A 25,615-nucleotide genomic window follows, 5' to 3' on the forward strand; every position below is an offset into this window, starting at 1 on the left:
AGCTTACAGGATTTCTGTACATTGGAAGTAGTGAGAGGAAGTTTACAGGAGTTCTGCATCCTGAGTGTAGGAAACACTTTACGGGAGTTCTGTAGCATGGGAGTAGTCTTACGCACTATTCGGGTTTTCAGTAGTCTGAGTAAAAGAGAAGCAGCTTACAGGATTTCTGTACATTGGAAGTAGTGAGAGGAAGTTTACAGGAGTTCTGCATCCTGAGTGTAGGAAACACTTTACGGGAGTTCTGTAGCATGGGAGTAGTCTTACGCACTATTCGGGTTTTCAGTAGTCTGAATAAAAGAGAAGCAGCTTACAGGATTTCTGTACATTGGAAGTAGTGAGAGGCAGTTTACAGGAGTTCTGCATCCTGAGTGTAGGAAACACTTTACGGGAGTTCTGTAGCATGGGAGTAGTCTTACGCACTATGCGGGTTTTCAGTAGTCTGAGTAAAAGAGAAGCAGCTTACAGGATTTCTGTACATTGGAAGTAGTGAGAGGCAGTTTACAGGAGTTCTGCATCCTGAGTGTAGCAGACAGTTTAAGGGAGTTCTGTAGCATGGGAGCAGTCTTACGCACTATGCGGGTTTTCAATAGTCTGAGTAAAAGAGAAGCAGCTTACAGGATTTCTGTACATTGGAAGTAGTGAGAGGTAGTTTACAGGAGTTCTGCATCCTGAGTGTAGGAAACACTTTACGGGAGTTCTGTAGCATGGGAGTAGTCTTAAGCACTATGCGGGTTTTCAGTAGTCTGAGTAAAAGAGAAGCAGCTTTCAGGATTTCTGTACATTGGAAGTAGTGAGAGGCAGTTTACAGGAGTTCTGCATCCTGAGTGCAGGAAATGCTTTACCGGAGTTCTGTAGCATGGGAGTAGTTACGCACTATGCGGGTTTTCAGTAGTCTGAGTAAAAGAGAAGCAGCTTACAGGATTTCTGTACATTGGAAGTAGTGAGAGGCAGTTTACAGGAGTTCTGCATCCTGAGTGTAGGCAACACTTTACGGGAGTTCTGTAGCATGGGAGTAGTCTTACGCAATATGCGGGTTTTCAGTAGTCTGAATAAAAGAGAAGCAGCTTACAGGATTTCTGTACATTGGAAGTAGTGAGAGGCAGTTTACAGGAGTTCTGCATCCTGAGTGTAGGAAACACTTTACAGGAGTTCTGTAGCATGGGAGCACTCTTACGCACTATGCGGGTTTTCAGTAGTCTGAGTAAAAGAGAAGCAGCTTACAGGATTTCTGTACATTGGAAGTAGTGAGAGGAAGTTTACAGGAGTTCTGCATCCTGAGTGTAGGAAACACTTTACGGGAGTTCTGTAGCATGGGAGTAGTCTTACGCACTATTCGGGTTTTCAGTAGTCTGAGTAAAAGAGAAGCAGCTTACAGGATTTCTGTACATTGGAAGTAGTGAGAGGCAGTTTACAGGAGTTCTGCATCCTGAGTGTAGGAAACACTTTACGGGAGTTCTGTAGCATGGGAGTAGTCTTACGCACTATGCGGGTTTTCAGTAGTCTGAGTAAAAGAGAAGCAGCTTACAGGATTTCTGTACATTGGAAGTAGCGAGAGGCAGTTTACAGGAGTTCTGCATCCTGAGTGTAGGAAACACTTTACGGGAGTTCTGTAGCATGGGAGCACTCTTACGCACTATGCGGGTTTTCAGTAGTCTGAGTAAAAGAGAAGCAGCTTACAGGATTTCTGTACATTGGAAGTACTGAGAGGCATTTTACAGGAGTTCTGCACCCTGAGTGTAGGAAACACTTTACGGGAGTTCTGTAGCATGGGAGTAGTCTTAAGCACTATGCGGGTTTTCAGTAGTCTGAGTAAAAGAGAAGCAGCTTTCAGGATTTCTGTACATTGGAAGTAGTGAGAGGCAGTTTACAGGAGTTCTGCATCCTGAGTGCAGGAAATGCTTTATCTGAGTTCTGTAGCATGGGAGTAGTTACGCACTATGCGGGTTTTCAGTAGTCTGAGTAAAAGAGAAGCAGCTTACAGGATTTCTGTACATTGGAAGTAGTGAGAGGCAGTTTGCAGGAGTTCTGCATCCTGAGTGTAGGAAACACTTTACGGGAGTTCTGTAGCATGGGAGTAGTCTTACGCACTAAGCGGGTTTTCAGTAGTCTGAGTAAAAGAGAAGCAGCTTACAGGATTTCTGTACATTGGAAGTAGTGAGAGGCAGTTTACAGGAGTTCTGCATCCTGAGTGTAGGAAACACTTTACGGGAGTTCTGTAGCATGGGAGTAGTCTTACGCACTATGCGGGTTTTCAGTAGTCTGAATAAAAGAGAAGCAGCTTACAGGATTTCTGTACATTGGAAGTAGTGAGAGGCAGTTTACAGGAGTTCTGAATCCTGAGTGTAGGAAACACTTTACGGGAGTTCTGTAGCATTGGAGTAGTCTTACGCACTATTCGGGTTTTCAGTAGTCTGAGTAAAAGAGAAGCAGCTTACAGGATTTCTGTACATTGGAAGTAGTGAGAGGCAGTGTAAAGGAGTTCTGCATCCTGAGTGTAGGAAACACTTTACGGGAGTTCTGTAGCATGGGAGTAGTCTTATGCACTATGCGGGTTTTCAGTAGTCTGAGTAAAAGAGAAGCAGCTTACAGGATTTCTGTACATTGGAAGTAGTGAGAGGAAGTTTACAGGAGTTCTGCATCCTGAGTGTAGGAAACACTTTACGGGAGTTCTGTAGCATGGGAGTAGTCTTACGCACTATTCGGGTTTTCAGTAGTCTGAGTAAAAGAGAAGCAGCTTACAGGATTTCTGTACATTGGAAGTAGTGAGAGGAAGTTTACAGGAGTTCTGCATCCTGAGTGTAGGAAACACTTTACGGGAGTTCTGTAGCATGGGAGTAGTCTTACGAACTATGCGGGTTTTCAGTAGTCTGAGTAAAAGAGAAGCAGCTTACAGGATTTCTGTATATTGGAAGTACTGAGAGGAAGTTTACAGGAGTTCTGCATCCTGAGTGTAGGAAACACTTTACGGGAATTCTGTAGCATGGGAGTAGTCTTACGCACTATGCGGGTTTTCAGTAGTCTGAATAAAAGAGAAGCAGCTTTCAGGATTTCTGTACATTGGAAGTAGTGAGAGGCAGTTTACAGGAGTTCTGCATCCTGAGTGCAGGAAATGCTTTACCGGAGTTCTGTAGCATGGGAGTAGTCTTACGCACTATGCGGGTTTTCAGTAGTCTGAGTAAAAGAGAAGCAGCTTACAGGATTTCTGTACATTGGAAATAGTGAGAGGCAGTTTACAGGAGTTCTGCATCCTGAGTGTAGCAGACAGTTTAAGGGAGTTCTGTAGCATGGGAGCAGTCTTACGCACTATGCGGGTTTTCAATAGTCTGAGTAAAAGAGAAGCAGCTTACAGGATTTCTGTACATTGGAAGTACTGAGAGGCATTTTACAGGAGTTCTGCACCCTGAGTGTAGGAAACACTTTACGGGAGTTCTGTAGCATGGGAGTAGTCTTAAGCACTATGCGGGTTTTCAGTAGTCTGAGTAAAAGAGAAGCAGCTTTCAGGATTTCTGTACATTGGAAGTAGTGAGAGGCAGTTTACAGGAGTTCTGCATCCTGAGTGCAGGAAATGCTTTACCGGAGTTCTGTATCTTGGGAGTAGTTACGCACTATGCGGGTTTTCAGTAGTCTGAGTAAAAGAGAAGCAGCTTACAGGATTTCTGTACATTGGAAGTAGTGAGAGGCAGTTTACAGGAGTTCTGCATCCTGAGTGTAGGCAACACTTTACGGGAGTTCTGTAGCATGGGAGTAGTCTTACGCACTATGCGGGTTTTCAGTAGTCTGAATAAAAGAGAAGCAGCTTACAGGATTTCTGTACATTGGAAGTAGTGAGAGGCAGTTTACAGGAGTTCTGAATCCTGAGTGTAGGAAACACTTTACGGGAGTTCTGTAGCATGGGAGCACTCTTACGCACTATGCGGGTTTTCAGTAGTCTGAGTAAAAGAGAAGCAGCTTACAGGATTTCTGTACATTGGAAGTAGTGAGAGGCAGTTTACAGGAGTTCTGCATCCTGAGTGTAGCAGACAGTTTAAGGGAGTTCTGTAGCATGGGAGTAGTCTTACGCACTATGCGGGTTTTCAGTAGTCTGAGTAAAAGAGAAGCAGCTTACAGGATTTCTGTACATTGGAAGTAGTGAGAGGCAGTTTACAGGAGTTCTGCATCCTGAGTGTAGGAAACACTTTACGGGAGTTCTGTAGCATGGGAGTAGTCTTACGCACTATGCGGGTTTTCAATAGTCTGAGTAAAAGAGAAGCAGCTTACAGGATTTCTGTACATTGGAAGTAGTGAGAGGCAGTTTACAGGAGTTCTGCATCCTGAGTGTAGGAAACACTTTACGGGAGTTCTGTAGCATGGGAGTAGTCTTAAGCACTATGTGTGTTTTCAGTAGTCTGAGTAAAAGAGAAACAGCTTACAGGATTTCTGTACATTGGAAGTAGTGAGAGGCAGTTTACAGGAATTCTGCATCCTGAGTGTAGGAAACACTTTACGGGAGTTCTGTAGCATGGGAGTAGTCTTACGCACTATGTGTGTTTTCAGTAGTCTGAGTAAAAGAGAAGCAGCTTTCAGGATTTCTGTACATTGGAAGTAGTGAGAGGCAGTTTACAGGAAATCTGCATCCTGAGTGTAGGAAACACTTTACGGGAGTTCTGTAGCATGGGAGTAGTCTTACGCACTATGCGGGTTTTCAGTAGTCTGAGTAAAAGAGAAGCAGCTTACAGGATTTCTGTACATTGGAAGTAGTGAGAGGCAGTTTACAGGAGTTCTGCATCCTGAGTGTAGCAGACAGTTTAAGGGAGTTCTGTAGCATGGGAGCAGTCTTACGCACTATGCGGGTTTTCAATAGTCTGAGTAAAAGAGAAGCAGCTTTCAGGATTTCTGTACATTGGAAGTACTGAGAGGCATTTTACAGGAGTTCTGCATCCTGAGTGTAGGAAACACTTTACGTGAGTTCTGTAGCATGGGAGTAGTCTTAAGCACTATGCGGGTTTTCAGTAGTCTGAGTAAAAGAGAAGCAGCTTACAGGATTTCTGTACATTGGAAGTAGTGAGAGGCAGTTTACAGGAGTTCTGCATCCTGAGTGTAGGAAACACTTTACGGGAGTTCTGTAGCATGGGAGTAGTCTTACGCACTATTAGGGTTTTCAGTTGTCTGAGTAAAAGAGAAGCAGCTTACAGGATTTCTGTACATTGGAAGTAGTGAGAGGCAGTTTACAGGAGTTCTGCATCCTGAGTGTAGCAGACAGTTTAAGGGAGTTCTGTAGCATGGGAGCAGTCTTACGCACTATGCGGGTTTTCAATAGTCTGAGTAAAAGAGAAACAGCTTACAGGATTTCTGTACATTGGAAGTACTGAGAGGCATTTTACAGGAGTTCTGCACCCTGAGTGTAGGAAACACTTTACGGGAGTTCTGTAGCATGGGAGTAGTCTTAAGCACTATGCGGGTTTTCAGTAGTCTGAGTAAAAGAGAAGCAGCTTTCAGGATTTCTGTACATTGGAAGTAGTGAGAGGCAGTTTACAGGAGTTCTGCATCCTGAGTGCAGGAAATGCTTTACCGGAGTTCTGTATCTTGGGAGTAGTTACGCACTATGCGGGTTTTCAGTAGTCTGAGTAAAAGAGAAGCAGCTTACAGGATTTCTGTGCATTGGAAGTAGTGAGAGGCAGTTTGCAGGAGTTCTGCATCCTGAGTGTAGGAAACACTTTACGGGAGTTCTGTAGCATGGGAGTAGTCTTACGCACTATGCGGGTTTTCACTAGTCTGAGTAAAAGAGAAGCAGCTTACAGGATTTCTGTACATTGGAAGTAGTGAGAGGCAGTTTACAGGAGTTCTGCATCCTGAGTGTAGCAGACAGTTTAAGGGAGTTCTGTAGCATGGGAGCAGTCTTACGCACTATGCGGGTTTTCAATAGTCTGAGTAAAAGAGAAACAGCTTACAGGATTTCTGTACATTGGAAGTACTGAGAGGCATTTTACAGGAGTTCTGCACCCTGAGTGTAGGAAACACTTTACGGGAGTTCTGTAGCATGGGAGTAGTCTTAAGCACTATGCGGGTTTTCAGTAGTCTGAGTAAAAGAGATGCAGCTTTCAGGATTTCTGTACATTGGAAGTAGTGAGAGGCAGTTTACAGGAGTTCTGCATCCTGAGTGCAGGCAACACTTTACGGGAGTTCTGTAGCATGGGAGTAGTCTTACGTACTATGCGGGTTTTCAGTAGTCTGAGTAAAAGAGAAGCAGCTTACAGGATTTCTGTACATTGGAAGTAGTGAGAGGCAGTTTACAGGAGTTCTGTATCCTGAGTGTAGGCAACACTTTACGGGAGTTCTGTAGCATGGGAGTAGTCTTACGCACTATGCGGGTTTTCAGTAGTCTGAATAAAAGAGAAGCAGCTTACAGGATTTCTGTACATTGGAAGTAGTGAGAGGCAGTTTACAGGAGTTCTGAATCCTGAGTGTAGGAAACACTTTACGGGAGTTCTGTAGCATGGGAGCACTCTTACGCACTATGCGGGTTTTCAGTAGTCTGAGTAAAAGAGAAGCAGCTTACAGGATTTCTGTACATTGGAAGTAGTGAGAGGCAGTTTACAGGAGTTCTGCATCCTGAGTGTAGCAGACAGTTTAAGGGAGTTCTGTAGCATGGGAGTAGTCTTACGCACTATGCGGGTTTTCAATAGTCTGAGTAAAAGAGAAGCAGCTTACAGGATTTCTGTACATTGGAAGTAGTGAGAGGCAGTTTACAGGAGTTCTGCATCCTGAGTGTAGGAAACACTTTACGGGAGTTCTGTAGCATGGGAGTAGTCTTACGCACTATGCGGGTTTTCAATAGTCTGAGTAAAAGAGAAGCAGCTTACAGGATTTCTGTACATTGGAAGTAGTGAGAGGCAGTTTACAGGAGTTCTGCATCCTGAGTGTAGGAAACACTTTACGGGAGTTCTGTAGCATGGGAGTAGTCTTAAGCACTATGTGTGTTTTCAGTAGTCTGAGTAAAAGAGAAACAGCTTACAGGATTTCTGTACATTGGAAGTAGTGAGAGGCAGTTTACAGGAATTCTGCATCCTGAGTGTAGGAAACACTTTACGGGAGTTCTGTAGCATGGGAGTAGTCTTACGCACTATGTGTGTTTTCAGTAGTCTGAGTAAAAGAGAAGCAGCTTTCAGGATTTCTGTACATTGGAAGTAGTGAGAGGCAGTTTACAGGAAATCTGCATCCTGAGTGTAGGAAACACTTTACGGGAGTTCTGTAGCATGGGAGTAGTCTTACGCACTATGCGGGTTTTCAGTAGTCTGAGTAAAAGAGAAGCAGCTTACAGGATTTCTGTACATTGGAAGTAGTGAGAGGCAGTTTACAGGAGTTCTGCATCCTGAGTGTAGCAGACAGTTTAAGGGAGTTCTGTAGCATGGGAGCAGTCTTACGCACTATGCGGGTTTTCAATAGTCTGAGTAAAAGAGAAGCAGCTTTCAGGATTTCTGTACATTGGAAGTACTGAGAGGCATTTTACAGGAGTTCTGCATCCTGAGTGTAGGAAACACTTTACGTGAGTTCTGTAGCATGGGAGTAGTCTTAAGCACTATGCGGGTTTTCAGTAGTCTGAGTAAAAGAGAAGCAGCTTACAGGATTTCTGTACATTGGAAGTAGTGAGAGGCAGTTTACAGGAGTTCTGCATCCTGAGTGTAGGAAACACTTTACGGGAGTTCTGTAGCATGGGAGTAGTCTTACGCACTATTCGGGTTTTCAGTAGTCTGAGTAAAAGAGAAGCAGCTTACAGGATTTCTGTACATTGGAAGTAGTGAGAGGCAGTTTACAGGAGTTCTGCATCCTGAGTGTAGCAGACAGTTTAAGGGAGTTCTGTAGCATGGGAGCAGTCTTACGCACTATGCGGGTTTTCAATAGTCTGAGTAAAAGAGAAACAGCTTACAGGATTTCTGTACATTGGAAGTACTGAGAGGCATTTTACAGGAGTTCTGCACCCTGAGTGTAGGAAACACTTTACGGGAGTTCTGTAGCATGGGAGTAGTCTTAAGCACTATGCGGGTTTTCAGTAGTCTGAGTAAAAGAGAAGCAGCTTTCAGGATTTCTGTACATTGGAAGTAGTGAGAGGCAGTTTACAGGAGTTCTGCATCCTGAGTGCAGGAAATGCTTTACCGGAGTTCTGTATCTTGGGAGTAGTTACGCACTATGCGGGTTTTCAGTAGTCTGAGTAAAAGAGAAGCAGCTTACAGGATTTCTGTGCATTGGAAGTAGTGAGAGGCAGTTTGCAAGAGTTCTGCATCCTGAGTGTAGGAAACACTTTACGGGAGTTCTGTAGCATGGGAGTAGTCTTACGCACTATTCGGGTTTTCAGTAGTCTGAGTAAAAGAGAAGCAGCTTACAGGATTTCTGTACATTGGAAGTAGTGAGAGGAAGTTTACAGGAGTTCTGCATCCTGAGTGTAGGAAACACTTTACGGGAGTTCTGTAGCATGGGAGTAGTCTTACGCACTATTCGGGTTTTCAGTAGTCTGAGTAAAAGAGAAGCAGCTTACAGGATTTCTGTACATTGGAAGTAGTGAGAGGCAGTTTACAGGAGTTCTGCATCCTGAGTGTAGCAGACAGTTTAAGGGAGTTCTGTAGCATGGGAGCAGTCTTACGCACTATGCGGGTTTTCAATAGTCTGAGTAAAAGAGAAACAGCTTACAGGATTTCTGTACATTGGAAGTACTGAGAGGCATTTTACAGGAGTTCTGCACCCTGAGTGTAGGAAACACTTTACGGGAGTTCTGTAGCATGGGAGTAGTCTTAAGCACTATGCGGGTTTTCAGTAGTCTGAGTAAAAGAGAAGCAGCTTTCAGGATTTCTGTACATTGGAAGTAGTGAGAGGCAGTTTACAGGAGTTCTGCATCCTGAGTGCAGGAAATGCTTTATGGGAGTTCTGTATCTTGGGAGTAGTTACGCACTATGCGGGTTTTCAGTAGTCTGAGTAAAAGAGAAGCAGCTTACAGGATTTCTGTACATTGGAAGTAGTGAGAGGCAGTTTGCAGGAGTTCTGCATCCTGAGTGTAGGAAACACTTTACGGGAGTTCTGTAGCATGGGAGTAGTCTTACGCACTAAGCGGGTTTTCACTAGTCTGAGTAAAAGAGAAGCAGCTTACAGGATTTCTGTACATTGGAAGTAGTGAGAGGCAGTTTACAGGAGTTCTGAATCCTGAGTGTAGGAAACACTTTACGGGAGTTCTGTAGCATGGGAGCACTCTTACGCACTATGCGGGTTTTCAGTAGTCTGAGTAAAAGAGAAGCAGCTTACAGGATTTCTGTACATTGGAAGTAGTGAGAGGAAGTTTACAGGAGTTCTGCATCCTGAGTGTAGGAAACACTTTACGGGAGTTCTGTAGCATGGGAGTAGTCTTACGCACTATTCGGGTTTTCAGTAGTCTGAGTAAAAGAGAAGCAGCTTACAGGATTTCTGTACATTGGAAGTAGTGAGAGGCAGTTTACAGGAGTTCTGCATCCTGAGTGTAGGCAACACTTTATGGGAATTCTCTAGCATGGGAGTAGTCTTACGCACTAAGCGGGTTTTCAGTAGTCTGAGTAAAAGAGAAGCAGCTTACAGGATTTCTGTACATTGGAAGTAGTGAGAGGCAGTGTAAAGGAGTTCTGCATCCTGAGTGTAGGCAACACTTTACGGGAGTTCTTTAGCATGGGAGTAGTCTTACGCACTATGCGGGTTTTCAGTAGTCTGAATAAAAGAGAAGCAGCTTACAGGATTTCTGTACATTGGAAGTAGTGAGAGGCAGTTTACAGGAGTTCTGCATCCTGAGTGTAGGAAACACTTTACGGGAGTTCTGTAGCATGGGAGCACTCTTACGCACTATGCGGGTTTTCAGTAGTCTGAGTAAAAGAGAAGCAGCTTACAGGATTTCTGTACATTGGAAGTAGTGAGAGGAAGTTTACAGGAGTTCTGCATCCTGAGTGTAGGAAACACTTTACGGGAGTTCTGTAGCATGGGAGCACTCTTACGCACTATGCTGGTTTTCAGTAGTCTGAGTAAAAGAGAAGCAGCTTACAGGATTTCTGTACATTGGAAGTAGTGAGAGGCAGTTTACAGGAGTTCTGCATCCTGAGTGTAGGAAACACTTTACGGGAGTTCTGTAGCATGGGAGTAGTCTTACGCACTATGCGGGTTTTCAGTAGTCTGAATAAAAGAGAAGCAGCTTACAGGATTTCTGTACATTGGAAGTAGTGAGAGGCAGTTTACAGGAGTTCTGAATCCTGAGTGTAGGAAACACTTTACGGGAGTTCTGTAGCATGGGAGCACTCTTACGCACTATGCGGGTTTTCAGTAGTCTGAGTAAAAGAGAAGCAGCTTACAGGATTTCTGTACATTGGAAGTAGTGAGAGGCAGTTTACAGGAGTTCTGCATCCTGAGTGTAGCAGACAGTTTAAGGGAGTTCTGTAGCATGGGAGTAGTCTTACGCACTATGCGGGTTTTCAATAGTCTGAGTAAAAGAGAAGCAGCTTACAGGATTTCTGTACATTGGAAGTAGTGAGAGGCAGTTTACAGGAGTTCTGCATCCTGAGTGTAGGAAACACTTTACGGGAGTTCTGTAGCATGGGAGTAGTCTTAAGCACTATGTGTGTTTTCAGTTGTCTGAGTAAAAGAGAAACAGCTTACAGGATTTCTGTACATTGGAAGTAGTGAGAGGCAGTTTACAGGAATTCTGCATCCTGAGTGTAGGAAACACTTTACGGGAGTTCTGTAGCATGGGAGTAGTCTTACGCACTATGTGTGTTTTCAGTAGTCTGAGTAAAAGAGAAGCAGCTTTCAGGATTTCTGTACATTGGAAGTAGTGAGAGGCAGTTTACAGGAATTCTGCATCCTGAGTGTAGGCAACACTTTACGGGAGTTCTGTAGCATGGGAGTAGTCTTACGCACTATGCGGGTTTTCAGTAGTCTGAGTAAAAGAGAAGCAGCTTACAGGATTTCTGTACATTGGAAGTAGTGAGAGGCAGTTTACAGGAGTTCTGCATCCTGAGTGTAGCAGACAGTTTAAGGGAGTTCTGTAGCATGGGAGCAGTCTTACGCACTATGCGGGTTTTCAGTAGTCTGAGTAAAAGAGAAGCAGCTTACAGGATTTCTGTACATTGGAAGTAGTGAGAGGAAGTTTACAGGAGTTCTGCATCCTGAGTGTAGGAAACACTTTACGGGAGTTCTGTAGCATGGGAGTAGTCTTACGCACTATTCGGGTTTTCAGTAGTCTGAGTAAAAGAGAAGCAGCTTACAGGATTTCTGTACATTGGAAGTAGTGAGAGGCAGTTTACAGGAGTTCTGCATCCTGAGTGTAGCAGACAGTTTAAGGGAGTTCTGTAGCATGGGAGCAGTCTTACGCACTATGCGGGTTTTCAATAGTCTGAGTAAAAGAGAAACAGCTTACAGGATTTCTGTACATTGGAAGTACTGAGAGGCATTTTACAGGAGTTCTGCACCCTGAGTGTAGGAAACACTTTACGGGAGTTCTGTAGCATGGGAGTAGTCTTAAGCACTATGCGGGTTTTCAGTAGTCTGAGTAAAAGAGAAGCAGCTTTCAGGATTTCTGTACATTGGAAGTAGTGAGAGGCAGTTTACAGGAGTTCTGCATCCTGAGTGCAGGAAATGCTTTACCGGAGTTCTGTATCTTGGGAGTAGTTACGCACTATGCGGGTTTTCAGTAGTCTGAGTAAAAGAGAAGCAGCTTACAGGATTTCTGTACATTGGAAGTAGTGAGAGGAAGTTTACAGGAGTTCTGAATCCTGAGTGTAGGAAACACTTTACGGGAGTTCTGTAGCATGGGAGCACTCTTACGCACTATGCGGGTTTTCAGTAGTCTGAGTAAAAGAGAAGCAGCTTACAGGATTTCTGTACATTGGAAGTAGTGAGAGGAAGTTTACAGGAGTTCTGCATCCTGAGTGTAGGAAACACTTTACGGGAGTTCTGTAGCATGGGAGTAGTCTTACGCACTAAGCGGGTTTTCAGTAGTCTGAGTAAAAGAGAAGCAGCTTACAGGATTTCTGTACATTGGAAGTAGTGAGAGGCAGTTTACAGGAGTTCTGCATCCTGAGTGTAGGCAACACTTTACGGGAGTTCTGTAGCATGGGAGTAGTCTTACGCACTAAGCGGGTTTTCAGTAGTCTGAGTAAAAGAGAAGCAGCTTACAGGATTTCTGTACATTGGAAGTAGTGAGAGGCAGTGTAAAGGAGTTCTGCATCCTGAGTGTAGGCAACACTTTACGGGAGTTCTTTAGCATGGGAGTAGTCTTACGCACTATGCGGGTTTTCAGTAGTCTGAATAAAAGAGAAGCAGCTTACAGGATTTCTGTACATTGGAAGTAGTGAGAGGCAGTGTAAAGGAGTTCTGCATCCTGAGTGTAGGAAACACTTTACGGGAGTTCTGTAGCATGGGAGCACTCTTACGCACTATGCGGGTTTTCAGTAGTCTGAGTAAAAGAGAAGCAGCTTACAGGATTTCTGTACATTGGAAGTAGTGAGAGGAAGTTTACAGGAGTTCTGCATCCTGAGTGTAGGAAACACTTTACGGGAGTTCTGTAGCATGGTAGTAGTCTTACGCACTATTCGGGTTTTCAGTAGTCTGAGTAAAAGAGAAGCAGCTTACAGGATTTCTGTACATTGGAAGTAGTGAGAGGCAGTTTACAGGAGTTCTGCATCCTGAGTGTAGGAAACACTTTACGGGAGTTCTGTAGCATGGGAGTAGTCTAACGCACTATTCGGGTTTTCAGTAGTCTGAGTAAAAGAGAAGCAGCTTACAGGATTTCTGTACATTGGAAGTAGTGAGAGGCAGTTTACAGGAGTTCTGCATCCTGAGTGTAGCAGACAGTTTAAGGGAGTTCTGTAGCATGGGAGTAGTCTTACGCACTATGCGGGTTTTCAATAGTCTGAGTAAAAGAGAAGCAGCTTACAGGATTTCTGTACATTGGAAGTAGTGAGAGGCAGTTTACAGGAGTTCTGCATCCTGAGTGTAGGAAACACTTTACGGGAGTTCTGTAGCATGGGAGTAGTCTTAAGCACTATGTGTGTTTTCAGTAGTCTGAGTAAAAGAGAAACAGCTTACAGGATTTCTGTACATTGGAAGTAGTGAGAGGCAGTTTACAGGAATTCTGCATCCTGAGTGTAGGAAACACTTTACGGGAGTTCTGTAGCATGGGAGTAGTCTTACGCACTATGTGTGTTTTCAGTAGTCTGAGTAAAAGAGAAGCAGCTTTCAGGATTTCTGTACATTGGAAGTAGTGAGAGGCAGTTTACAGGAATTCTGCATCCTGAGTGTCGGCAACACTTTACGGGAGTTCTGTAGCATGGGAGTAGTCTTACGCACTATGCGGGTTTTCAGTAGTCTGAGTAAAAGAGAAGCAGCTTACAGGATTTCTGTACATTGGAAGTAGTGAGAGGCAGTTTACAGGAGTTCTGCATCCTGAGTGTAGCAGACAGTTTAAGGGAGTTCTGTAGCATGGGAGCAGTCTTACGCACTATGCGGGTTTTCAATAGTCTGAGTAAAAGAGAAGCAGCTTACAGGATTTCTGTACATTGGAAGTACTGAGAGGCATTTTACAGGAGTTCTGCATCCTGAGTGTAGGAAACACTTTACGTGAGTTCTGTAGCATGGGAGTAGTCTTAAGCACTATGCGGGTTTTCAGTAGTCTGAGTAAAAGAGAAGCAGCTTACAGGATTTCTGTACATTGGAAGTAGTGAGAGGCAGTTTACAGGAGTTCTGCATCCTGAGTGTAGGAAACACTTTACGTGAGTTCTGTAGCATGGGAGTAGTCTTACGCACTATGCGGGTTTTCAGTAGTCTGAGTAAAAGAGAAGCAGCTTACAGGATTTCTGTACATTGGAAGTAGTGAGAGGCGGTTTACAGGAGTTCTGCATCCTGAGTGTAGGCAACACTTTACGGGAGTTCTGTAGCATGGGCGTAGTCTTACGCACTAAGCGGGTTTTCACTAGTCTGAGTAAAAGAGAAGCAGCTTACAGGATTTCTGTACATTGGAAGTAGTGAGAGGCAGTTTACAGGAGTTCTGCATCCTGAGTGTAGCAGACAGTTTAAGGGAGTTGTGTAGCATGGGAGCAGTCTTACGCACTATGCGGGTTTTCAATAGTCTGAGTAAAAGAGAAACAGCTTACAGGATTTCTGTACATTGGAAGTACTGAGAGGCATTTTACAGGAGTTCTGCACCCTGAGTGTAGGAAACACTTTACGGGAGTTCTGTAGCATGGGAGTAGTCTTAAGCACTATGCGGGTTTTCAGTAGTCTGAGTAAAAGAGAAGCAGCTTTCAGGATTTCTGTACATTGGAAGTAGTGAGAGGCAGTTTACAGGAGTTCTGCATCCTGAGTGCAGGCAACACTTTACGGGAGTTCTGTAGCATGGGAGTAGTCTTACGTACTATGCGGGTTTTCAGTAGTCTGAATAAAAGAGAAGCAGCTTACAGGATTTCTGTACATTGGAAGTAGTGAGAGGCAGTTTACAGGAGTTCTGAATCCTGAGTGTAGGAAACACTTTACGGGAGTTCTGTAGCATGGGAGCACTCTTACGCACTATGCGGGTTTTCAGTAGTCTGAGTAAAAGAGAAGCAGCTTACAGGATTTCTGTACATTGGAAGTAGTGAGAGGAAGTTTACAGGAGTTCTGCATCCTGAGTGTAGGAAACACTTTACGGGAGTTCTGTAGCATGGGAGTAGTCTTACGCACTATTCGGGTTTTCAGTAGTCTGAGTAAAAGAGAAGCAGCTTACAGGATTTCTGTACATTGGAAGTAGTGAGAGGCAGTTTACAGGAGTTCTGCATCCTGAGTGTAGCAGACAGTTTAAGGGAGTTCTGTAGCATGGGAGCAGTCTTACGCACTATGCGGGTTTTCAATAGTCTGAGTAAAAGAGAAACAGCTTACAGGATTTCTGTACATTGGAAGTACTGAGAGGCATTTTACAGGAGTTCTGCACCCTGAGTGTAGGAAACACTTTACGGGAGTTCTGTAGCATGGGAGTAGTCTTAAGCACTATGCGGGTTTTCAGTAGTCTGAGTAAAAGAGAAGCAGCTTTCAGGATTTCTGTACATTGGAAGTAGTGAGAGGCAGTTTACAGGAGTTCTGCATCCTGAGTGCAGGAAATGCTTTATGGGAGTTCTGTATCTTGGGAGTAGTTACGCACTATGCGGGTTTTCAGTAGTCTGAGTAAAAGAGAAGCAGCTTACAGGATTTCTGTACATTGGAAGTAGTGAGAGGCAGTTTGCAGGAGTTCTGCATCCTGAGTGTAGGAAACACTTTACGGGAGTTCTGTAGCATGGGAGTAGTCTTACGCACTAAGCGGGTTTTCACTAGTCTGAGTAAAAGAGAAGCAGCTTACAGGATTTCTGTACATTGGAAGTAGTGAGAGGCAGTTTACAGGAGTTCTGAATCCTGAGTGTAGGAAACACTTTACGGGAGTTCTGTAGCATGGGAGCACTCTTACGCACTATGCGGGTTTTCAGTAGTCTGAGTAAAAGAGAAGCAGCTTACAGGATTTCTGTACATTGGAAGTAGTGAGAGGAAGTTTACAGGAGTTCTGCATCCTGAGTGTAGGAAACACTTTACGGGAGTTCTGTAGCATGGGAGTAGTCTTACGCACTATTCGGGTTTTCAGTAGTCTGAGTAAAAGAGAAGCAGCTTACAGGATTTCTGTACATTGGAAGTAGTGAGAGGCAGTTTACAGGAGTTCTGCATCCTGAGTGTAGGCAACACTTTATGGGAATTCTCTAGCATGGGAGTAGTCTTACGCACTAAGCGGGTTTTCAGTAGTCTGAGTAAAAGAGAAGCAGCTTACAGGATTTCTGTACATTGGAAGTAGTGAGAGGCAGTGTAAAGGAGTTCTGCATCCTGAGTGTAGGCAACACTTTACGGGAGTTCTTTAGCATGGGAGTAGTCTTACGCACTATGCGGGTTTTCAGTAGTCTGAATAAAAGAGAAGCAGCTTACAGGATTTCTGTACATTGGAAGTAGTGAGAGGCAGTTTACAGGAGTTCTGCATCCTGAGTGTAGGAAACACTTTACGGGAGTTCTGTAGCATGGGAGCACTCTTACGCACTATGCGGGTTTTCAGTAGTCTGAGTAAAAGAGAAGCAGCTTACAGGATTTCTGTACATTGGAAGTAGTGAGAGGAAGTTTACAGGAGTTCTGCATCCTGAGTGTAGGAAACACTTTACGGGAGTTCTGTAGCATGGGAGCACTCTTACGCACTATGCGGGTTTTCAGTAGTCTGAGTAAAAGAGAAGCAGCTTACAGGATTTCTGTACATTGGAAGTAGTGAGAGGCAGTTTACAGGAGTTCTGCATCCTGAGTGTAGGAAACACTTTACGGGAGTTCTGTAGCATGGGAGTAGTCTTACGCACTATGCGGGTTTTCAGTAGTCTGAATAAAAGAGAAGCAGCTTACAGGATTTCTGTACATTGGAAGTAGTGAGAGGCAGTTTACAGGAGTTCTGAATCCTGAGTGTAGGAAACACTTTACGGGAGTTCTGTAGCATGGGAGCACTCTTACGCACTATGCGGGTTTTCAGTAGTCTGAGTAAAAGAGAAGCAGCTTACAGGATTTCTGTACATTGGAAGTAGTGAGAGGCAGTTTACAGGAGTTCTGCATCCTGAGTGTAGCAGACAGTTTAAGGGAGTTCTGTAGCATGGGAGTAGTCTTACGCACTATGCGGGTTTTCAATAGTCTGAGTAAAAGAGAAGCAGCTTACAGGATTTCTGTACATTGGAAGTAGTGAGAGGCAGTTTACAGGAGTTCTGCATCCTGAGTGTAGGAAACACTTTACGGGAGTTCTGTAGCATGGGAGTAGTCTTAAGCACTATGTGTGTTTTCAGTTGTCTGAGTAAAAGAGAAACAGCTTACAGGATTTCTGTACATTGGAAGTAGTGAGAGGCAGTTTACAGGAATTCTGCATCCTGAGTGTAGGAAACACTTTACGGGAGTTCTGTAGCATGGGAGTAGTCTTACGCACTATGTGTGTTTTCAGTAGTCTGAGTAAAAGAGAAGCAGCTTTCAGGATTTCTGTACATTGGAAGTAGTGAGAGGCAGTTTACAGGAATTCTGCATCCTGAGTGTAGGCAACACTTTACGGGAGTTCTGTAGCATGGGAGTAGTCTTACGCACTATGCGGGTTTTCAGTAGTCTGAGTAAAAGAGAAGCAGCTTACAGGATTTCTGTACATTGGAAGTAGTGAGAGGCAGTTTACAGGAGTTCTGCATCCTGAGTGTAGCAGACAGTTTAAGGGAGTTCTGTAGCATGGGAGCAGTCTTACGCACTATGCGGGTTTTCAGTAGTCTGAGTAAAAGAGAAGCAGCTTACAGGATTTCTGTACATTGGAAGTAGTGAGAGGAAGTTTACAGGAGTTCTGCATCCTGAGTGTAGGAAACACTTTACGGGAGTTCTGTAGCATGGGAGTAGTCTTACGCACTATTCGGGTTTTCAGTAGTCTGAGTAAAAGAGAAGCAGCTTACAGGATTTCTGTACATTGGAAGTAGTGAGAGGCAGTTTACAGGAGTTCTGCATCCTGAGTGCAGGAAATGCTTTACCGGAGTTCTGTATCTTGGGAGTAGTTACGCACTATGCGGGTTTTCAGTAGTCTGAGTAAAAGAGAAGCAGCTTACAGGATTTCTGTACATTGGAAGTAGTGAGAGGCAGTTTGCAGGAGTTCTGCATCCTGAGTGTAGGAAACACTTTACGGGAGTTCTGTAGCATGGGAGTAGTCTTACGCACTAAGCGGGTTTTCACTAGTCTGAGTAAAAGAGAAGCAGCTTACAGGATTTCTGTACATTGGAAGTAGTGAGAGGCAGTTTACAGGAGTTCTGCATCCTGAGTGTAGGAAACACTTTACGGGAGTTCTGTAGCATGGGAGCACTCTTACGCACTATGCGGGTTTTCAGTAGTCTGAGTAAAAGAGAAGCAGCTTACAGGATTTCTGTACATTGGAAGTAGTGAGAGGAAGTTTACAGGAGTTCTGCATCCTGAGTGTAGGAAACACTTTACGGGAGTTCTGTAGCATGGGAGTAGTCTTACGCACTATTCGGGTTTTCAGTAGTCTGAGTAAAAGAGAAGCAGCTTACAGGATTTCTGTACATTGGAAGTAGTGAGAGGCAGTTTACAGGAGTTCTGCATCCTGAGTGTAGGCAACACTTTACGGGAGTTCTGTAGCATGGGAGTAGTCTTACGCACTAAGCGGGTTTTCAGTAGTCTGAGTAAAAGAGAAGCAGCTTACAGGATTTCTGTACATTGGAAGTAGTGAGAGGCAGTGTAAAGGAGTTCTGCATCCTGAGTGTAGGCAACACTTTACGGGAGTTCTTTAGCATGGGAGTAGTCTTACGCACTATGCGGGTTTTCAGTAGTCTGAATAAAAGAGAAGCAGCTTACAGGATTTCTGTACATTGGAAGTAGTGAGAGGCAGTGTAAAGGAGTTCTGCATCCTGAGTGTAGGCAACACTTTACGGGAGTTCTGTAGCATGGGAGCACTCTTACGCACTATGCGGGTTTTCAGTAGTCTGAGTAAAAGAGAAGCAGCTTACAGGATTTCTGTACATTGGAAGTAGTGAGAGGAAGTTTACAGGAGTTCTGCATCCTGAGTGTAGGAAACACTTTACGGGAGTTCTGTAGCATGGGAGTAGTCTTACGCACTATTCGGGTTTTCAGTAGTCTGAGTAAAAGAGAAGCAGCTTACAGGATTTCTGTACATTGGAAGTAGTGAGAGGCAGTTTACAGGAGTTCTGCATCCTGAGTGTAGGAAACACTTTACGGGAGTTCTGTAGCATGGGAGTAGTCTTACGCACTATTCGGGTTTTCAGTAGTCTGAATAAAAGAGAAGCAGCTTACAGGATTTCTGTACATTGGAAGTAGTGAGAGGCAGTTTACAGGAGTTCTGCATCCTGAGTGTAGGAAACACTTTACGGGAGTTCTGTAGCATGGGAGTAGTCTTACGCACTATGCGGGTTTTCAGTAGTCTGAATAAAAGAGAAGCAGCTTACAGGATTTCTGTACATTGGAAGTAGTGAGAGGAAGTTTACAGGAGTTCTGAATCCTGAGTGTAGGAAACACTTTACGGGAGTTCTGTAGCATGGGAGCACTCTTACGCACTATGCGGGTTTTCAGTAGTCTGAGTAAAAGAGAAGCAGCTTACAGGATTTCTGTACATTGGAAGTAGTGAGAGGCAGTTTACAGGAGTTCTGCATCCTGAGTGTAGCAGACAGTTTAAGGGAGTTCTGTAGCATGGGAGTAGTCTTACGCACTATGCGGGTTTTCAATAGTCTGAGTAAAAGAGAAGCAGCTTACAGGATTTCTGTACATTGGAAGTAGTGAGAGGCAGTTTACAGGAGTTCTGCATCCTGAGTGTAGGAAACACTTTACGGGAGTTCTGTAGCATGGGAGTAGTCTTAAGCACTATGTGTGTTTTCAGTAGTCTGAGTAAAAGAGAAACAGCTTACAGGATTTCTGTACATTGGAAGTAGTGAGAGGCAGTTTACAGGAATTCTGCATCCTGAGTGTAGGAAACACTTTACGGGAGTTCTGTAGCATGGGAGTAGTCTTACGCACTATGTGTGTTTTCAGTAGTCTGAGTAAAAGAGAAGCAGCTTTCAGGATTTCTGTACATTGGAAGTAGTGAGAGGCAGTTTACAGGAATTCTGCATCCTGAGTGTCGGCAACACTTTACGGGAGTTCTGTAGCATGGGAGTAGTCTTACGCACTATGCGGGTTTTCAGTAGTCTGAGTAAAAGAGAAGCAGCTTACAGGATTTCTGTACATTGGAAGTAGTGAGAGGCAGTTTACAGGAGTTCTGCATCCTGAGTGTAGCAGACAGTTTAAGGGAGTTCTGTAGCATGGGAGCAGTCTTACGCACTATGCGGGTTTTCAATAGTCTGAGTAAAAGAGAAGCAGCTTACAGGATTTCTGTACATTGGAAGTACTGAGAGGCATTTTACAGAGTTCTGCATCCTGAGTGTAGGAAACACTTTACGTGAGTTCTGTAGCATGGGAGTAGTCTTAAGCACTATGCGGGTTTTCAGTAGTCTGAGTAAAAGAGAAGCAGCTTACAGGATTTCTGTACATTGGAAGTAGTGAGAGGCAGTTTACAGGAGTTCTGCATCCTGAGTGTAGGCAACACTTTACGGGAGTTCTGTAGCATGGGAGTAGTCTTACGCACTATGCGGGTTTTCAGTAGTCTGAATAAAAGAGAAGCAGCTTACAGGATTTCTGTACATTGGAAGTAGTGAGAGGCAGTTTACAGGAGTTCTGAATCCTGAGTGTAGGAAACACTTTACGGGAGTTCTGTAGCATGGGAGCACTCTTACGCACTATGCGGGTTTTCAGTAGTCTGAGTAAAAGAGAAGCAGCTTACAGGATTTCTGTACATTGGAAGTAGTGAGAGGCAGTTTACAGGAGTTCTGCATCCTGAGTGTAGCAGACAGTTTAAGCGAGTTCTGTAGCATGGGAGTAGTCTTACGCACTATGCGGGTTTTCAATAGTCTGAGTAAAAGAGAAGCAGCTTACAGGATTTCTGTACATTGGAAGTACTGAGAGGCAGTTTACAGGAGTTCTGCATCCTGAGTGTAGGAAACACTTTACGGGAGTTCTGTAGCATGGGAGTAGTCTTAAGCACTATGTGTTTTCAGTAGTCTGAGTAAAAGAGAAACAGCTTACAGGATTTCTGTACATTGGAAGTAGTGAGAGGCAGTTTACAGGAATTCTGCATCCTGAGTGTAGGAAACACTTTACGGGAGTTCTGTAGCATGGGAGTAGTCTTACGCACTATGCGGGTTTTCAGTAGTCTGAGTAAAAGAGAAGCAGCTTACAGGATTTCTGTACATTGGAAGAAGTGAGAGGCAGTGTAAAGGAGTTCTGCATCCTGAGTGTAGGCAACACTTTACGGGAGTTCTGTAGCATGGGAGTAGTCTTCAGCACTATGCGGGTTTTCAGTAGTCTGAGTAAAAGAGAAGCAGCTTTCAGGATTTCTGTACATTGGAAGTATTGAGAGGCAGTTTACAGGAGTTCTGCATCCTGAGTGCAGGAAATGCTTTATCGGAGTTCTGTAGCATGGGAGTAGTTACGCACTATGCGGGTTTTCAGTAGTCTGAGTAAAAGAGAAGCAGCTTACAGGATTTCTGTACATTGGAAGTAGTGAGAGGCAGTTTGCAGGAGTTCTGCATCCTGAGTGTAGGAAACACTTTACGGGAGTTCTGTAGCATGGGAGTAGTCTTACGCACTATGCGGGTTTTCAGTAGTCTGAGTAAAAGAGAAGCAGCTTACAGGATTTCTGTACATTGGAAGTAGTGAGAGGCAGTTTACAGGAGTTCTGCATCCTGAGTGTAGCAGACAGTTTAAGGGAGTTCTGTAGCATGGGAGCAGTCTTACGCACTATGCGGGTTTTCAATAGTCTGAGTAAACGAGAAGCAGCTTACAGGATTTCTGTACATTGGAAGTACTGAGAGGCATTTTACAGGAGTTCTGCATCCTGAGTGTAGGAAACACTTTACGGGAGTTCTGTAGCATGGGAGTAGTCTTAAGCACTATGCGGGTTTTCAGTAGTCTGAGTAAAAGAGAAGCAGCTTTCAGGATTTCTGTACATTGGAAGTAGTGAGAGGCAGTTTACAGGAGTTCTGCATCCTGAGTGCAGGAAATGCTTTACCGGAATTCTGTAGCATGGGAGTAGTTACGCACTATGCGGGTTTTCAGTAGTCTGAGTAAAAGAGAAGCAGCTTACAGGATTTCTGTACATTGGAAGTAGTGAGAGGCAGTTTACAGGAGTTCTGCATCCTGAGTGTAGGCAACACTTTACGGGAGTTCTGTAGCATGGGAGTAGTCTTACGCACTATGCGGGTTTTCAGTAGTCTGAATAAAAGAGAAGCAGCTTACAGGATTTCTGTGCATTGGAAGTAGTGAGAAGCAGTTTACAGGAGTTCTGCATCCTGAGTGTAGGAAACACTTTACGGGAGTTCTGTAGCATGGGAGTAGTCTTACGCACTATTCGGGTTTTCAGTAGTCTGAGTAAAAGAGAAGCAGCTTACAGGATTTCTGTACATTGGAAGTAGTGAGAGGCAGTTTACAGGAGTTCTGCATCCTGAGTGTAGCAGACAGTTTAAGGGAGTTCTGTAGCATGGGAGCAGTCTTACGCACTATGCGGGTTTTCAATAGTCTGAGTAAAAGAGAAACAGCTTACAGGATTTCTGTACATTGGAAGTACTGAGAGGCATTTTACAGGAGTTCTGCACCCTGAGTGTAGGAAACACTTTATGGGAGTTCTGTAGCATGGGAGTAGTCTTAAGCACTATGCGGGTTTTCAGTAGTCTGAGTAAAAGAGAAGCAGCTTACAGGATTTCTGTACATTGGAAGTAGTGAGAGGCAGTTTACAGGAGTTCTGCATCCTGAGTGCAGGAAATGCTTTATCGGAGTTCTGTAGCATGGGAGTAGTTACGCACTATGCGGGTTTTCAGTAGTCTGAGTAAAAGAGAAGCAGCTTACAGGATTTCTGTACATTGGAAGTAGTGAGAGGCAGTTTGCAGGAGTTCTGCATCCTGAGTGTAGGAAACACTTTACGGGAGTTCTGTAGCATGGGAGTAGTCTTACGCACTAAGCGGGTTTTCAGTAGTCTGAGTAAAAGAGAAGCAGCTTACAGGATTTCTGTACATTGGAAGTAGTGAGAGGCAGTGTAAAGGAGTTCTGCATCCTGAGAGTAGGCAACACTTTACGGGAGTTCTGTAGCATGGGAGCACTCTTACGCACTATGCGGGTTTTCAGTAGTCTGAGTAAAAGAGAAGCAGCTTACAGGATTTCTGTACATTGGAAGTAGTGAGAGGCAGTTTACAGGAGTTCTGCATCCTGAGTGTAGGAAACACTTTACGGGAGTTCTGTAGCATGGGAGTAGTCTTACGCACTATTCGGGTTTTCAGTAGTCTGAGTAAAAGAGAAGCAGCTTACAGGATTTCTGTACATTGGAAGTAGTGAGAGGCAGTTTACAGGAGTTCTGCATCCTGAGTGTCGGCAACACTTTACGGGAGTTCTGTAGCATGGGAGTAGTCTTACGCACTATGCGGGTTTTCAGTAGTCTGAGTAAAAGAGAAGCAGCTTACAGGATTTCTGTACATTGGAAGTAGTGAGAGGCAGTGTAAAGGAGTTCTGCATCCTGAGTGTAGGCAACACTTTACGGGAGTTCTTTAGCATGGGAGTAGTCTTACGCACTATGCGGGTTTTCAGTAGTCTGAATAAAAGAGAAGCAGCTTACAGGATTTCTGTACATTGGAAGTAGTGAGAGGCAGTTTACAGGAGTTCTGCATCCTGAGTGTAGGAAACACTTTACGGGAGTTCTGTAGCATGGGAGCACTCTTACGCACTATGCGGGTTTTCAGTAGTCTGAGTAAAAGAGAAGCAGCTTACAGGATTTCTGTACATTGGAAGTAGTGAGAGGCAGTTTACAGGAGTTCTGCATCCTGAGTGTAGGAAACACTTTACGGGAGTTCTGTAGCATGGGAGTAGTCTTACGCACTATGCGGGTTTTCAGTAGTCTGAGTAAAAGAGAAGCAGCTTACAGGATTTCTGTACATTGGAAGTACTGAGAGGCATTTTACAGGAGTTCTGCACCCTGAGTGTAGGAAACACTTTACGGGAGTTCTGTAGCATGGGAGTAGTCTTAAGCACTATGCGGGTTTTCAGTAGTCTGAGTAAAAGAGAAGCAGCTTTCAGGATTTCTGTACATTGGAAGTAGTGAGAGGCAGTTTACAGGAGTTCTGCATCCTGAGTGCAGGAAATGCTTTACCGGAGTTCTGTATCATGGGAGTAGTTACGCACTATGCGGGTTTTCAGTAGTCTGAGTAAAAGAGAAGCAGCTTACAGGATTTCTGTACATTGGAAGTAGTGAGAGGCAGTTTGCAGGAGTTCTGCATCCTGAGTGTAGGAAACACTTTACGGGAGTTCTGTAGCATGGGAGTAGTCTTACGCACTATGCGGGTTTTCAGTAGTCTGAGTAAAAGAGAAGCAGCTTACAGGATTTCTGTACATTGTAAGTAGTGAGAGGCAGTGTAAAGGAGTTCTGCATCCTGAGTATAGGAAACACTTTACGGGAGTTCTGTAGCATGGGAGCACTCTTACGCACTATGCGGGTTTTCAGTAGTCTGAGTAAAAGAGAAGCAGCTTACAGGATTTCTGTACATTGGAAGTAGTGAGAGGAAGTTTACAGGAGTTCTGCATCCTGAGTGTAGGAAACACTTTACGGGAGTTCTGTAGCATGGGAGTAGTCTTACGCACTATTCGGGTTTTCAGTAGTCTGAGTAAAAGAGTAGCAGCTTACAGGATTTCTGTACATTGGAAGTAGTGAGAGGCAGTTTACAGGAGTTCTGCATCCTGAGTGTAGGCAACACTTTACGGGAGTTCTGTAGCATGGGAGTAGTCTTACGCACTAAGCGGGTTTTCAGTAGTCTGAGTAAAAGAGAAGCAGCTTACAGGATTTCTGTACATTGGAAGTAGTGAGAGGCAGTGTAAAGGAGTTCTGCATCCTGAGTGTAGGCAACACTTTACGGGAGTTCTGTAGCATGGGAGTAGTCTTACGCACTATGCGGGTTTTCAGTGGTCTGAATAAAAGAGAAGCAGCTTACAGGATTTCTGTACATTGGAAGTAGTGAGAGGCAGTTTACAGGAGTTCTGCATCCTGAGTGTAGGAAACACTTTACGGGAGTTCTGTAGCATGGGAGCACTTTTACGCACTATGCGGGTTTTCAGTAGTCTGAGTAAAAGAGAAGCAGCTTACAGGATTTCTGTACATTGGAAGTAGTGAGAGGCAGTTTACAGGAGTTCTGCATCCTGAGTGTAGGAAACACTTTACGGGAGTTCTGTAACATGGGAGTAGTCTTACGCACTATTCGGGTTTTCAGTAGTCTGAGTAAAAGAGAAGCAGCTTACAGGATTTCTGTACATTGGAAGTAGTGAGAGGCAGTTTACAGGAGTTCTGCATCCTGAGTGTAGGAAACACTTTACGGGAGTTCTGTAGCATGGGAGTAGTCTTACGCACTATTCGGGTTTTCAGTAGTCTGAATAAAAGAGAAGCAGCTTACAGGATTTCTGTACATTGGAAGTAGTGAGAGGCAGTTTACAGGAGTTCTGCATCCTGAGTGTAGGAAACACTTTACGGGAGTTCTGTAGCATGGGAGTAGTCTTACGCACTATTCGGGTTTTCAGTAGTCTGAGTAAAAGAGAAGCAGCTTACAGGATTTCTGTACATTGGAAGTAGTGAGAGGCAGTTTACAGGAGTTCTGCATCCTGAGTGTAGCAGACAGTTTAAGGGAGTTCTGTAGCATGGGAGCACTCTTACGCACTATGCGGGTTTTCAGTAGTCTGAGTAAAAGAGAAGCAGCTTACAGGATTTCTGTACATTGGAAGTAGTGAGAGGAAGTTTACAGGAGTTCTGCATCCTGAGTGTAGGAAACACTTTACGGGAGTTCTGTAGCATGGGAGTAGTCTTACGCACTATTCGGGTTTTCAGTAGTCTGAGTAAAAGAGAAGCAGCTTACAGGATTTCTGTACATTGGAAGTAGTGAGAGGCAGTTTACAGGAGTTCTGCATCCTGAGTGCAGGAAATGCTTTACCGGAGTTCTGTAGCATGGGAGTAGTT

Source organism: Oryctolagus cuniculus, chromosome 16, assembly GCF_051225735.1.
Source record: "Oryctolagus cuniculus isolate XC-2025 breed Fujian yellow rabbit chromosome 16, ASM5122573v1, whole genome shotgun sequence".
Classification (NCBI taxonomy): domain Eukaryota; kingdom Metazoa; phylum Chordata; class Mammalia; order Lagomorpha; family Leporidae; genus Oryctolagus; species Oryctolagus cuniculus.